Source organism: Ostrea edulis, chromosome 8 (assembly GCF_947568905.1).
Source record: "Ostrea edulis chromosome 8, xbOstEdul1.1, whole genome shotgun sequence".
NCBI classification, from domain to species: Eukaryota; Metazoa; Mollusca; class Bivalvia; order Ostreida; family Ostreidae; genus Ostrea; species Ostrea edulis.
This window is the reverse complement of record NC_079171.1, coordinates 60182957-60199715: the sequence shown is the minus strand read 5'-3', so window position 1 is coordinate 60199715 and position 16759 is coordinate 60182957.

The following is a 16759-nucleotide window of genomic DNA, read 5'->3' as shown; positions in this document are numbered from 1 at the left end:
TTCAAACGATATCAAGAAAAAGGCCCACGGGCCTTATTACTCGCCTTAACAGTGATAAATGTCGCATAACGTTATACTCGTAAATATTTTTTTTAGACATATATAACAAAAGTTGTACAGTTTATTGAGATCTTTCGTGCCGTATCAAGAAATGGGCCTATGGGCCTCATGGCTCGCCTGAACCATTGAATTTCTGTTACAATGATTAACTTTTTCCTCACGAAACTTTTGATAAGACATGTAGAATAAAAGTTGTTCAGTTTTGCAAGATCTATCCAATGATATCAAAAAATAGGCCCGCGGGCGTCATGGCTCGCCTGAACAGTCGAATTTGTATCACAATTAATAAGATTAATAACTTTTTTCTCGAGAAACTTTTGATAAGACATGTAGAACAAAAGTTGTTCAATTTCGCAAGCGTTACTAACGATGTTAAGAATAAGGCCTGCGGGTCTCATGGCTCACCTGAACAGTTGGGTTATTGTTGTAATCTATAACATTTTAGTCAAGAAACTTTTAATAAGACATCTAGAGCAAAAGTTGTTCAGTTTCGCAAGATGTTTCAAACAACATCATGAAAAAGGTGAACGGGCCTTATGACTCGCCTTAACAGTCTGATAAATGTCACAATCAATAAGTTTTTTCTTAAGAAAATTTCCATAGGACATGTAGAACAAAATTTGTTCAGTTTTGCGAGATATATCTAGAATGATATAAAAAAAAATAGGCCTCCGGGCGGCATGACTCGCCTGATCAGTCGAATCTGTATCGCAGTAAATAACATTATTAACTTTTTTCTCGAAAAAAAGCTGACCCCTTTAATTAGTTGCCGAGAGGTAGAGAGAGTCTTTAATTCATAACATTTAAATGATCAATATTTGTAAAACATTACCAAAGCTAAATTGTACGTCTAGACAATATATTTGTATCATTATTTATGAACGAAAATGTCAGTCAAATTCTTATCTAATCACATCTAAATTTGGACGGAAGACCCACTCGTTGCTGGCAACGAGATCGAATCTAGTTATTATTCTTTTCTTTTCTCCTTACCGATTTTTGTGCAGAAGATTTCTCGGAGATGGCTGGATCGATTTGCTTCAAATTTTCAGGATTGATGCGTTGCCATTTGAAGTTTGTACCGCCGTTTCAATTTTTGAAAAATCACTTCCGGTTGGAAGTTATCCCCCTTTTATCGATTTTCAGATGACCATTTTGTCCAGACAAAAACTCAAAAACGATAAAAGCTAGAGTGCTGAAATTTTCAGTGATGTTAGACGACATGTTGTAGTTGTGCACCTGGGTTTTAAAAATTTCCGGAAGTGCCTAGTATGGAAGCTCGGTAGGGGTCGAAAATGGAGTTTTAAAAAGTGTCCAATTTTTTTCCACGTTTTAAATCATAACTTTTTACTCGTAAATATTTTGTTTAGATATATATAACAAAAGTTGTACAGTTTATTGAGATCTTTCGTGTCATATCAAGAAATAGGCCCATGGGCCTCATAGCTCGCCTGAACCATTGAATTTCTGTTACAATGATTTACTTTTTTCTCACCAAACTTTTGGTAAGACATGTAGAATAAAAGTTGTTCAGTTTTGCAAGATCTATTTAAAGATATCTTTAAAAAGGCTTCCGGGCGTCATGGCTCGCCTGAACAGTCGAATTTGTATTGCAATTAATAACATTGATAACTTTTTTCTCGAGAAAATTTGACAAGACATGTAGAACAAAAGTTGTTCAGTTTTGCAAGCGTTAACTAACGATGTTAAGAATAAGGCCTTCGGGTCTCATGACTCACCTGATCAGTTGGATTATTCTTGCAATCTATAACATTTTTGTCAAGAAACTTTTAATAAGACATCTAGAACAAAAGTTGTTCAGTTTTGCAAGATCTTTCGAACAACATCATGAAAAAGGCGAACGTGCCGCATGGCTCGCCTGAACAGTTTGATTATTGTCACAATTACTAACTTTTTTCTCGAGAATCTTTTGATAAAACATGTAGAACAAAAGTTGTTCAGTTTTGCAAGATCTTTCAAACGATATTAAGAAAAAGGCCCACGGGCCTTATGACTCGCCTTAACAGTGATAAATGTCGCAAAACTTTATACTCGTAAATATTTTGTTTAGACATATATAACAAAACTTGTACAGTTTATTGAGATCTTTCGTGCCGTATCAAGAAATGGGCCAATGGGCCTCATGGCTCGCCTGAACCATTGAATTTCTGTTACAATGATTAACTTTTTCCTCACCAAACTTTGATAAAACACGTAGAATAAAAGTTGTTCAGTTTTGCAAGATATATCTAATGATATCAAAAAATAGGCCTACGGGCGTCATGGCTCGCCTGAACAGTCGAATTTGTATCACAGTTAATAACATTAATAACTTTTTTCTCGAGAAACTTTTGATAAGACATGTAGAACAAAAGTTGTTCAATTTCGCAAGCGTTAACTAACGATGTTAAGAATAATGCCTGCGGGTCTCATGGCTCACCTGAACAGTTGGGTTATTGTTGCAATCTATAACATTTTAGTCAAGAAACTTTTAATGAGACATCTAGAGCAAAAGTTGTTCAGTTTTGCAAGATGTTTCAAACAACATCATGAAAAAGGCGAACGGGCCTCATGGCTCGCCTGAACAGTTTGATTAGTGTCACCATCAATAGCTTTTTTCTGGAGAAACTTTTGATAAAACATGTAGACCAAAAGTTGTTCAGGTTTGCAAGATCTTTCAAACGATATCAAGAAAAAGGCCCACGGGCCTTATGACTCACCTTAACAGTCGGATAAATGTCGCAATCAATAATTTTTTTCTCAAGAAAATTTCCATAGGACAAAATTCATTCAGTTTTGCGAGATATATCTAGAATAATATCAAAAAATAGGCCTCCAGGCGGCATGACTCGCCTGATCAGTCGAATTTGTATCGCAGTAAATAACATTATCAACTTTTTTCTCGAAAAAAAACTGACCCCTTTAATTAGTTGCCGAGAGGGAGAGAGAGTCTTTAATTTATAACATTTAAATGATCAATATTTGTAAAACATTACCGAAGCTATATTGTACGTCTAGACAATAATATTTGTATCATTATTTATGAACGAAAATGTCAGTCAAATTCTTATCTAATCACATCTAAATTTGGACGCAAGACCCACTCGTTGCTCGCAACGAGATCGAATCTAGTTATTATTCTTTTTTTTTTCTCCTTACCGATTTTTGTGCAGAAGATTTCTCGGAGATGGCTGGATCGATTTGCTTTAAATTTTCAGAATTGATCCGTTACCATTTGAAGTTTGTACCGCCGTTTCAATTTTTGAAAAATCACTTCCGGTTGGAAGTTATCCCCCTTTTATCGATTTTCAGATGACCATTTTGTCCAGACAAAAACTCAAAAACGGTAAAAGCTAGAGTGCTGAAATTTTCAGTGATGTTATACGACATGTTGTAGTTGTGCACCTGCGTTTTCAAAATTTCCGGAAGTGCCTAGTATGAAAGCTCGGTAGGGGTCGAAAATGGAGTTTAGAAAAGTGCCCAATTTTTTTCCACGTTTTAAATCAGAACTTTTTACTTGTAAATATTTTGTTTAGACATATATAACAAAATTTGTACAGTTTATTGAGATCTTTCGTGCCCTATCAAGAAATGGGCCCATGGGCCTCATGGCTCGCCTGAACCATTGAATTTCTGTTTTAATGATTAACTTTTTTCTCACGAAACTTTTGATAAGACATGTAGAATAAAAGTTGTCCAGTTTTTAAAGATCTATCTAATGATATCAAAAAAATAGGCCTCCGGGCGTCATGGCTCGCCTGAACAGTCGAATTTGTATCACAATTAATAACATTAATAACTTTGTTTTCGAGAAACTTTTCACAAGACATGTAGAACAAAAGTTGTTCAGTTTCGTAAGCATTAACTAACAATGTTACGAAATAGGTCTGCGGGTATCATGGCTCACCTGAACAGTTGGGTTATTGTTGCAATCTTTAACATTTTAGTCAAGAAACATTTAATAAGACATCTAGAACAAAAGTTGTTCAGTTTGCAAGATCTTTCGAACAACATCATGAAAAAGGCAAACGGGCTTCATGGCTCGCCTGATCAGTTTGATTAGTGTCATAATCAATAATTTTTTTCTCGAAAAACTTTTGATAAGACATGTAGAACAAAAGTTGTTCAGGTTTGCAAGATTTTTCAAACAATATCAAGACAATGATTCGCATTAACAGTCTGATAAATGTCGCAATAAATAACTTTTTTCTCAAGAAAATTTTAATAAGACATGTAGAACAAAATTTGTTCAGTTTTGCAAGATATATCTAGAATGATATTTTAAAAAATAGGCCTCCGGGCAACATGACTCGCCTGATCAGTCGAATTTGTATCGCAGTAAATAACATTATTAACTTTTTTGTCGAAAAAAAAGGCTGACCCCTTTAATTAGTGGCCGAGAGCCGCAGATATTCTTTAATTTATAGCACTTAAATGATCAATATTTATAAAACATTACCGAAGCTAAATTGTACGTCTAGACAATATATTTGTATCATTATTTATGAACGAAAACCCCAGTCAAATTCTTATCTCATCACATCTAAAATTGGACGCAAGACCCACTCGTTGCTCGCAACGAGATCGCATCTAGTTATTATTAGGGTCTTCCGTCTTCAGCGGAAGACCCTTCTATTATTCTATTGTTGATTTTTCACTTTTCTTCTTATTATTAGGGTCTTCCGTCTTCAGCGGAAGACCCTTCTATTATTCATTGTTGATTTTTCACTTTTCTTATTATTAGGGTCTTCCGTCTTCAGCGGAAGACCCTTCTATTATTCTATTGTTGATTTTTCACTTTTCTTCTTCTTATTATTATTATTCTTTTTTTTTCTCCTTACCTATTTTTGTGCAGAAGATTTCTCGGAGATGGATGGATCAATTTGCTTCAAATTTTCAGGATTGATGCGTTGCCATTTGAAGTTTGTACTGCCGTTTCAATTTTTGAAAAATCACTTCCGGTTGGAAGTTATCCCCCTTTTATCGATTTTCAGATGACCATTTTGTCCAGACAAAAACTCAAAAACAATAAAAGCTAGAGTGCTGAAATTTTCAGTGATGTTAGACGACATGTTGTAGTTGTGCACCTGGGTTTTAAAAATTTCCGGAAGTGCGTAGTATGGAAGCTCGGTAGGGGTCGAAAATGGAGTTTTAAAAAGTGTCTCATTTTTCTCCACGTTTTAAATCATAACTTTTTACTCGTAAATATTTTGCTTAGACATATATAACAAAAGTTGTACAGTTTATTGAGATCTTTCGTGCCGTATCAAGAAATGGGCCCATAGGCCTCATGGCTCGCCTGAACCATTGATTTTCTGTTACAATGATTAACTTTTTTCTCACGAAACTTTTGATCAGACATGTAGAATAAAAGTTGTCCAGGTTTGCAAGATCTATCTAATGATATCAAAAAATAGGCCTCAGGGCGTCATGGCTCGCCTGAACAGTCGAATTTGTATCACAATTAATAACATTAATAACTTTTTTCTCGAGAAACTTTTGACAAGACATGTTGAACAAAAGTTGTTCAGTTTCGCAAGGGTTAACTAACGATGTTAATAAATAGGCCTGCGGGTCTCATGGCTCACCTGAACAGTTGGGTTATTGTTGCAATCTATAACATTTTTGTCAAGAAACTTTTAATAAGACATCTTGAACAAAAGTTGTTCAGTTTTGCAAGATCTTTCGAACAACATTATGAAAAAGGCCAACGGGCCTCATGGCTCGCCTGAACAGTTTCATCAGTGTCACAATTACTAACTTTTTTCTCGAGAATCTTTTGATAAGACATGTAGAACAAAAGTTGTTCAGTTTTGCAAGATCTTTCAAACGATATCAAGAAAAAGGCCCACGGGGCTTATGACTCGCCTTAACAGTGATAAATGTCGCATAACGTTATACTCGTAAATATTTTGTTTAGACATATATAACAAAAGTTGTACAGTTAATTGAGATCTTTCGTGCCGTATCAAGAAATGGGCCCATGGGCCTCATGGATCGCCTGAACCATTGAGTTTCTGTTACAATGATTAACTTTTTGTCTCACGAAACTCTGATAAAACATATAGAATAAAAGTTGTTCAGTTTTGCAAGATCGATCTAATGATATAAAAAAATAGGCCTGCAGGCGTCATGGCTCGCCTGAACAGTCGAATTTGTATCACAATTAATAACATTAATAACTTTTTTCTCGAGAAACTTTTGATAAGACATGTAGAACAAAAGTTGTTCAGATTCGCAAGCGTTACTAACGATGTTAAGAATAATGCCTGTGGGTCTCATGGCTCACCTGAACAGTTGGGTTATTGTTGCAATCTATAACATTTTAGTCAAGAAACTTTTAATGAGACATCTAGAGCAAAGTTGTTCAGTTTTGCAAGATGTTTCAAACAACATCAAGAAAAAGGCGAACAGGCCTCATGGCTCGCCTGAAGAATTTGATTAGTGTCACAATCAATAGCTTTTTTCTGGAGAAACTTTTGATAAAACATGTAGACCAAAAGTTGTTCAGGTTTGCAAGATCTTTCAAACAATATCAAGAAAAAGGCCCACGGGCCTTATGACTCGCCTTAAAAGTCTGATAAATGTCGCAATCAATAACTTTTTTCTTAAGAAAATTTCCATAGGACATGTAGAACAAAATTTGTTCAGTTTTGCGAGATATATCTAGAATGATATATAAAACAAATAGGCCTCCGGGCGGCATGACTCGCCTGATCAGTCGAATCTGTATCGCAGTAAATAAGATTATTAACTTTTTTCTCGAAAAAAAGCTGACCCCTTTAATTAGTTGCCGAGAGGTAGAGAGAGTCTTTAATTTATAACATTTAAATGATCAATATTTGTAAAACATTACCAAAGCTAAATTGTACGTCTAGACAATATATTTGTATCATTATTTATGAACGAAAATGTCAGTCAAATTCTTATCTAATCACATCTAAATTTGGACGGAAGACCCACTCGTTGCTCGCAACGAGATCGAATCTAGTTATTATTATTATTCTTTTTTTTTCTCCTTACCAATTTTTGTGCAAAAGATTTCTTGGAGATGGCTGGATCGATTTGCTTCAAATTTGCAGGATTGATGCGTTGCCATTTGAAGTTTGTACCGCCGTTTCAATTTTTGAAAAATCACTTCTGGTTGGAAGTTATTCCCCTTTTATCGATTTTCAGATGACCATTTTGTCCAGACAAAAACTAAAAAACGACATAAGCTAGAGTGCTGAAATTTTCAGTGATGTTAGACGACATGTTGTAATTGTGCACCTGGGTTTTCAAAATTTCCGGAAGTGCCTAGTATGGAAGCTCGGTAGGGGTCGAAAATGGAAATTATAAAAGTGCCCAATTTTTTTCCACGTTTTAAATCATAACTTTACTCGTAAATATTTTGTTTAGACATATATAACAAAAGTTGTACAGTTTATTGAGATCTTTCGTGCCATATCAAGAAATCGGCCCTTAGGCCTCATGGCTCGCCTGAACCATTGAATTTCTGTTCCAATGATTAACTTTTTGTCTCACGAAACTTTTGATAAGACATGTAGAATAAAAGTTGTTCAGTTTTGCAAGATCTATCTAATGATATCAAAAAATAGGCCTCCGGGTGTCATGGCTCACCTGAATAGTCGAATTTATATCACAATTAATAACATTAATAACTTTTTTCTCGAGAAACTTTTGACAAGACATTTAGAACAAAAGTTGTTCAGTTTAGCAAGTGTTAACTATCGATGTTAAGAAATAGGCCGGCAGGTCTCATGACTCACCTGAACAGTTGGGTTATTGTTGCAATCTATAACATTTTTGTCAAGAAACTTTTAATAAGACATCTAGAACAAAAGTTGTTCAGTTTTGCAAGATCTTTGGAACAACATCAAGAAAAGGGCGAACGGGCCTCATGGCTCGCCTGAAGAGTTTGATTATTGTCACAATCAATAACTTTTTTGTCGAGAAACTTTTGATAAGACATGCAGAACAAAAGTTGTTCAGTTTCGCAAGCGTTAACTAACAATGTTAAGAAATAGGCCTGCGGGTCTCATGACTCACCTGAACTGTTGGGTTATTGTTGCAATCTATAACATTTTTGTCAAGAAACTTTTAATAAGACATCTAGAACAAAAGTTGTTCAGTTTTGCAAGATCTTTCGAACAACATCATGAAAAAGGCGAACGGGCCGCATGGCTCGCCTGAACAGTTTGATTATTATCACAATTACTAACTTTTTTCTCGAGAATCTTTTGATAAAACATGTAGAACAAAAGTTGTTCAGTTTTGCAAGAGCTTTCAAACGATATTAGGAAAAAGACCCACGGGCCTTATGACTCGCCTTAACAGTGATAAATGTCGCATAACTTTATACTCGTAAATATTTTGTTTAGACATATATAACAAAATTTGTACAGTTTATTGAGATCTTTCGTGCCCTATCAAGAAATGGGCCCATGGGCCTCATGGCTCGCCTGAACCATTGAATTTCTGTTACAATGATTAACTTTTTTCTCACGAAACTTTTGATAAGACATGTAGAATAAAAGTTGTCCAGTTTTTTAAGATCTATCTAATGATATCAAAAAATAGGCCTCCGGGCGTCATGGCTCGCCTGAACAATCGAATTTGTATCACAATTAATAACATTAATAACTTTTTTCGAGAAACTTTTCACAAGACATGTAGAACAAAAGTTGTTCAGTTTCGTAAGCATTAACTAACAATGTTAAGAAATAAGTCTGCGGGTATCATGGCTCACCTGAACAGTTGGGTTATTGTTGCAGTCTATAACATTTTTATCAAAAAACTTTTAATAAGACATCTAGAACAAAAGTTGTTCAGTTTTGCAAGATTTTTCGAACAACATCATGAAAAAGGCGAACGGGCTTCATGGCTCGCCTGGAGAGTTTGATTAGTGTCACAATTAATAACTTTTTTCTCGAGAAACCTTTGATAAGACATGTAAAACAAAAGTTGTTCAGTTTCACAAACGTTAACTAACTATGTTAAGAAATAGGCCTGCAGGTCTCATGGCTCACCTGAACAGTTGGGTTATTGTTGCAATCTTTAACATTTTAGTCAAGAAACATTTAATAAGACATCTAGAACAAAAGTTGTTCAGTTTGCAAGATCTTTCGAACAACATCATGAAAAAGGCAAACGGGCTTCAAGGCTCGCCTGATCAGTTTGATTAGTGTCATAATCAATAACTTTTTTCTCGAAAAACTTTTGATAAGACATGTAGAACAAAAGTTGTTCAGGTTTGCAAGATTTTTCAAACAATATCAAGACAATGACTCGCATTAACAGTCTGATAAATGTCGCAATAAATAACTTTTTTCTCAAGAAAATTTTAATAAGACATGTAGAACAAAATTTGTTCAGTTTTGCAAGATATATCTAGAATGATATTTTAAAAAATAGGCCTCTGGGCAACATGACTCGCCTGATCAGTCGAATTTGTATCGCAGTAAATAACATTATTAACTTTTTTGTCGAAAAAAAGGCTGACCCCTTTAATTAGTGGCCGAGAGCCGCAGATATTCTTTAATTTATAGCACTTAAATGATCAATATTTATAAAACATTACCGAAGCTAAATTGTACGTCTAGACAATATATTTGTATCATTATTTATGAACGAAAACCCCAGTCGAATTCTTATCTCATCACATCTAAAATTGGACGCAAGACCCACTCGTTGCTCGCAACGAGATCGCATCTAGTTATTATTAGGGTCTTCCGTCTTCAGCGGAAGACCCTTCTATTATTCTATTGTTGATTTTTCACTTTTCTTCTTATTATTAGGGTCTTCCGTCTTCAGCGGAAGACCCTTATATTATTCATTGTTGATTTTTCACTTTTCTTATTATTAAGGTCTTCCGTCTCCTGCGGAAGACCTTACTATTATTGTTCGCTTTCTTCTTCTTCATTATTATTATTATTATTATTATTTTCCTTGGTAGTACACGCGTTTTTCTCAGCCATTTCTCGATCGATTTTCACGAAATTTTCAACAAAGATGTCTTTTGGTGACGCGACTTTGCTTGCAAAATTTCGTGCTTAACGTCACTTCCGGTCAGGAGTTATCTCTCTTTTAGTGACTTTTTGAAGGGCCTTGTTGTCCACACATCTCCTCCGTTAGTTTTGAAGCTAGAGTCTTGAAATTTCTACACAAGATAGAGTAAACATTTTAGAAGATTTGTTGGGGATTCGATTTTACCGGATTCGATTTGCCTAAAGGCTCGCCTAGACCTAAAAAAATGGATGCCAAAATTTTTCGCCGATTTCGGCGATTTTTGACCTTTGATCTCCAATATCTTTTTTCTTGCAAATATTTTGTTAAGACATGTAGAACAAAAGTTGTGCACATTTACGAGATCTTTTCGAACATATCAAGATTTAGGGCCTAGCCCCTTAAATTAGGGATCTACAAGGGCTCAAAGTCTAGATGAAATATCTCAAAAATGGTTAATATTTTGGTATACGTCAAAGAACAAAAAATGTTCATCTCAACAATCCAAATCTATTCATATAAAAATTTAGGTCATATGTTACGTAATAAGGGATTTTAAGGGCCAAAACCATAAATTTTTTACCCCTTGTATCTCGAAAACGACAAATATTTTGAAAAGCAATAAAGAACAAAAGTTGTTCAGAATGATGATCTGAACAATATGCATATTTCGTTTTTACCCTATGTGGCCCCGTTAGGGAGCTACAGTTTGGCCCCTAAAAATTACTTCTAGAAATAACTCGAGAACGGTAAAGAATTTCTAAATACTTGTTGAACAAAAAGTGTTTGAAATGTCATGACCTTTCTTACGATATCAAGCAAAAGGGGCTGACCCTTTAAATTAGGGGCCCAGAAGGGTCCAAAGGTTGATGAGAATATCTCAGAAACTATTCATATTTTGTAATAAGTCATTGAAGCGGAAATGTTCATCTAAACGAGCCTGTTCTTATCAAATCAAAAAGTAGGTCATATGTTACGTAATAAGGGATTTTAAGGGCCAAAACCATAAATTTTTTACCCCTTGTGTCTCGAAAATGACAAATATTTTGAAAAGCAATAAAGAACAAAAGTTGTTCAGAATGATAATCTAAACAATATGTACATTTCGTTTTTTCCCTATGTGGCCCCGTTAGGGAGCTACAGTTTGGCCCCTAAATATTTCTTGTAGAGATAACTCGAGAACGGTAAAGAATTTCTAAATACTTGTTGAGCAAAAAATGTTTAAAATGGCAAGGCCTTTCATACGATATCAAGCAAAAGGGGCTGGCCCTTTAAATTAGGGGTTCAGAAGGGTCCAAATGTTTTTGAGAATATATCAGAAGCTATTAATGATTTATAATAAGTTGTAGAAGCGGAAATGTTCATCTCAACAAGTTTGATCTTATCAAATCAAAAAGTAGGTCATATGTTACATAATTAGAGATTTTAAGGGCCAAAATCGTAAATATTTGACGCCTCATATCTTTAAAACGACATATTTTTTGAAAAGCATTATTGAACAAAAGTTGTTCAATGTGTCATAACCTATCGATCAATATCAAAAAATGGGTGTGTGGGCCTCATGGCTCGCCTGTAGAGTCGAGTTTTGTCGATATCAGTCGATTTCAAAAACTTGTAACTGGTAAATATTTTGTAAGGACATATTGAACAAAAGTTGTTCAGTTTATCGAGATCTATCGATTGATATCAAGAAATAGGCCTATGGTCCTAATGGCTCGCCTGTAGAGTCGATTTTTTGTCGATATCGGTCGATCTCAATAACTTTTTACAGGTAAATATTTTGTAAAGACATATAGAACTAAAGTTGTTGAGTCTATAGAGGGCTAACAAATGACATCAAGAAATAGGCCCGCGGGCCTTATGGCTCGCCTGGAGAGTCGAATTTCAAACGAATTTCACCGCAACTTTGCTTCAGAAGCTTATGATATGAAAAATTGATTATATCTAAAGTGTCTTAACGTCGGAAACTAAATTGGGACTCATTTGTCTTTCTTTTTTTTAACTCCGAGTGCATCAACAAATCGGACGGAAGACCTACTCGTTGCTCGCAACGAGATCGTGTCTAGTTATTATTATTATTATTATTCTTTCTTTATTCTTGTCACCCTTTTTTGTCCACGAGTGTTCTCAGAAACTAGTGAAGGGATCAAGATGAAACCTTTTTAGGATGATAGAATACTCTATGTAGATGTGCGGAACGAACGTCATTTTGTCTGAAAATGCATGCATGTGCATGCACGTGCATTGGATTTTTTGTTTACAAATTTTGGAATGCGTCTAACTTTTTTATTTTTCAATGAAATCGTTTGATATTTATATTGCAGGTATAACTTGGGACCCTTAACTGTTTGGCATCGTCAAAATTTCAATTCTGCACGCGCATGCACGTGTGCTTCAATTTGATTGGATAATACAAAACCGTTGATAACTTTCATGAAAATTACGACAATTTGATGATATTTACAGGATAGGTAAAGATTATATATATCTACAAATCTAAGTTTCAAAAATTGAAAACGCGCATGCGCACGCACGTGCATTGACATTTGAATATTCAATTAATTCAATGACCATAACTTTTTTGTTTTTTGTCCAAATCTTTTCAAACTTGTATTGTATATGTATCTTGATACTCTTAACAAAAGCGTACAGTCATAATTACCATCCGGCACGTGCATGCACGTGTGCTAAATTCTGATTGGACGATTTTCAAATCGCCATAACTTTCTTATAAATGATGGAAACAATATGAAATTTATACTGTAAGTATATCTATTAAATGTCTATTGAATGACATCAACATCGATGCTGATGCACACTCACGTGCCCGTGTATGCACGTGCATAGCTTTTCTTTCATTTTTCGGTTACTAAAATGGTCATAACTATTGAATTAAAAACGGAAATGAATTCAAATTTACCCTGAGGATCTATGATATGAATGTCTATGAAATGGTGTCAACAAATTTTCCATTATCAAAATCGCGTGCGCGTGAATGCGCGTACATTGTAATTTTTGACGTCTAAATTTAAGTATTGGTCTATAACATTTTGAGATTGCAATGAATAGGTTTGAAAATTAGGTTGTAGGTATGTTTTAGTCCTCTCAATTTATTAATAGTCTCAAAATCACTTCCCTGCACGCGCATGCACGTGCACTTAATTCTGATTGGACGATTTTGAAATCCCAATAACTTTCTTAAGAGTGAAGCGATCGATACCAAATTCATATAGTAAGTATATTGTTCAAATGTCTATTGAATAGCATCAACAAAATTGTTGTGTGGTACTCACGCGCACGTGTATGCACGTGCATTGAAATGAAAGAAAAATGAAAGAAAAGCTTTGCACGTGCATACACGGGCACGTGAGTATGACTCGGTATCAATGTTGATGTCATTCAATAGACATTTGATAGATATACTTACAGTATAAATTTCATATTATTTCCATCATTTATAAGAAAGTTATGGCGATTTGAAAATCGTCCAATCAGAATTTAGCACACGTGCATGCACGTGCCGGATGGTAATTATGACTATACACTTTTGTTAAGAATATCAAGATACATATACAATACAAGTTTGAAAAGATTTTGACAAAAAACAAAAAAGTTAGAGTCATTGAAAGAATTGAACCTTCAAAAGACAATGCACGTGCGTGCGCATGCGCGTTTGCAATTTTTATTACATCAATCTGTAGATATTTGACATGTCTACCTATCCTGTAAATATCATTAAATTTCCTTGATTGGCATGAATGATATAAACGGTTTTGTATTATTCAATCAAATTGAAGCACACGTGCATGCGCGTGCAGAATTGAAATTTTGACAATGCCAAACAGTTAAGGGTCCCAAGTTATACCTACGACATAAATATCAAACGATTTCATTGAAAAATAAAAAAGTTAGACGCATTCCAATGTTGGTAAACAAAAAATCCAATGCACGTGCATGCACATGCATGCATTTTCAGACAAAATGACATTCGTTCCGCACATCAACATATGCTATACTATCATCCTAAAAAGGTTTCAGATTGATCCCTTGAGTAGTTTCTGAGAACACTCGTGGACAAAAAAGTCCCAAGAAGAAAGAAAGAATAATAATAATAATAACTAGTACTTATTGTAACGGGGACCGTTACACATGTTCCCCAAACATTCCCCCATTTAGTAAGCGGTGCCATTTATTTCAGTACAAGTGGTTTTAACCATGGCAAACTGTCTAGCATGTGAATATATAACTATTTCATAACGTACAGTCCATTTCATGCTAGTACATATCAGTTATAAAGATCTGAGAATTTTGTGCACGTGCACGTACGTGCATGCACGTGCTGATAAGTAATTTGACCATCTCGATACATTAGAAGTCTTACCATATGAGTACAAGAGAAGTTTCACAACAGTTCAATGAAAATCGAGAAATTAACAACAACTCAAAACTACAAAGACCGAGATCAATGCACGTGCATACACGTGCGGGTGAGTACCACACAACAATTTTGTTGATGCTATTCAATAGACATTTGAACAATATACTTACTATATGAATTTGGTATCGATCGCTTCACTCTTAAGAAAGTTATTGGGATTTCAAAATCGTCCAATCAGAATTAATCGCACGTGCATGCGCGTGCAGGGAAATGATTTTGAGACTATTAATAAATTCACAGGCCCAAAACATACCTGCAACCTAATTTTCAAACCTATTCATTGCAATCTCAAAATGTTATAGACCAATACTCAAATTTAGGCGTCAAAAATTACAATGCACGCGCATTCACGCGCACGCGATTTTGATAATGGAAAATTTGTTGACATCATTTCACAGACATTCATATCATAGATCCTCAGGTTAATTTGAATTAATTTCAGTTTTTAATTCAATAGTTATGACCATTTTAGTACCCGAAAAATGAAAGAAAAGCTATGCACGTGCATACACGGGCACCTGAGTATGACTCAGCATCAATGTTGATGTCATTCAATAGACATTTGATAGATATACTTACAGTATAAATTTCATATTATTTCCATCATTTATAAGAAAGTTATGGCGATTTGAAAATCGTCCAATCAGAATTTAGCACACGTGCATGCTCGTGCCGGATGGTAATTATGACTATACACTTTTGTTAAGAATATCAAGATACATATACAATACAAGTTTGAAAAGATTTTGACAAAAAAGAAAAAAAGTTATGGTCATTGAAAGAATTGTACCTTCAAAAGACAATACACGTTCGTGCGCATGCGCGTTTGCAAATTTTATTACATTGATCTGTAGATATTTGGCATGTCTACCTATCCTGTAAATATCATTAAATTTCCTTAATTAACATGAATGTTATAAACGGTTTTGTGTTATCCAATCAAAATGAAGCACACGTGCATGCGCGTGCAGAATTGAAATTTTGACGATGCCAAACAGTTAAGGGTCCCAAGTTATACCTACCATATCAATAGGAAACGATTTCATTGAAAAATAAAAATGTTAGACGCATTCCAAAGTTTGTAAACAAAAAATCCAATGCACGTGCATGCACATGCATGCATTTTCAGACAAAATGACATTCGTTCCGCACATCTACATATGCTATACTATCATCCTAGAAAAGGTTTCATATTGATCCCTTGAGTAGTTTCTGAGAACACTCGTGGACAAAAAAGTCCCAAGAAGAAAGAAAGAATAATAATAATAATAACTAGTACTTATTGTAACTGGGACCGTTACAGATGTTCCCCAAACATTCCCCTATTTAGTAAGTGGTGACATTTATATCAGTACAAGTTGTTTTGACCATTGCAAACTGTGTAGCATGTGAATATATAACTATCTTTTAACGTTCAGTCCATTCCATACTAGTTCAAATCAGTTATAAAGATCTGAGAGTTTTGTGCACGTGAACGTACGTGCATGCACGTGCATATAAATAATTCGACCATCTCGATACATTAGAAGTCTTACTAAATGAGTACAAGTGAAGTTTCACAACTGTTCAATGAAAAACGAGAAAATAACGGCAACTCGAAACTACAAAGACCGAAATCAATGCACGTGCATACACGTGCACGTGAGTACCACACAACAATTTTGTTGATCCTATTCAATAGACATTTGAACAATATACTTACTATATGAATTTGGTATCGATTGCTTCACTCATAAGAGAGTTATTGGGATTTCAAAATCGTCCAATCAGAATTAAGCGCACGTGCATGCGCGTGCAGTGAAGTGATTTTGAGACTATTAGTAAATTGAGAGGCCCAAAACATACCTACAACCTAATTTTCAAACCTATTCATTACAATCTCAAAATGTTATAGACCAATACTTAAATTTAGACCTCAAAAATTACAATGCACGCGCATTCACGCACACGCGATTTTGATAATGGAAAATTTGTTGACACCATTTCATAGACATTCATATCATAGATCCTCAGGATAAATTTGAATTCATTTCAGTTTTTAATTCAATAGTTCTGACCATTTTAGTAACCGAAAAATGAAAGAAAAGCTATGCACGTGCATACACGCGCACGTGATTATGACTCAGCATCAATGTTGATGTCATTCAATAGACATTTGATAGATATACTTACAATATAAATTTCATATTGTTTCCATCATTTATAAGAAAGTTATGGCGATTTGAAAATCGTCCAATCAGAATTAAGCACACGTGC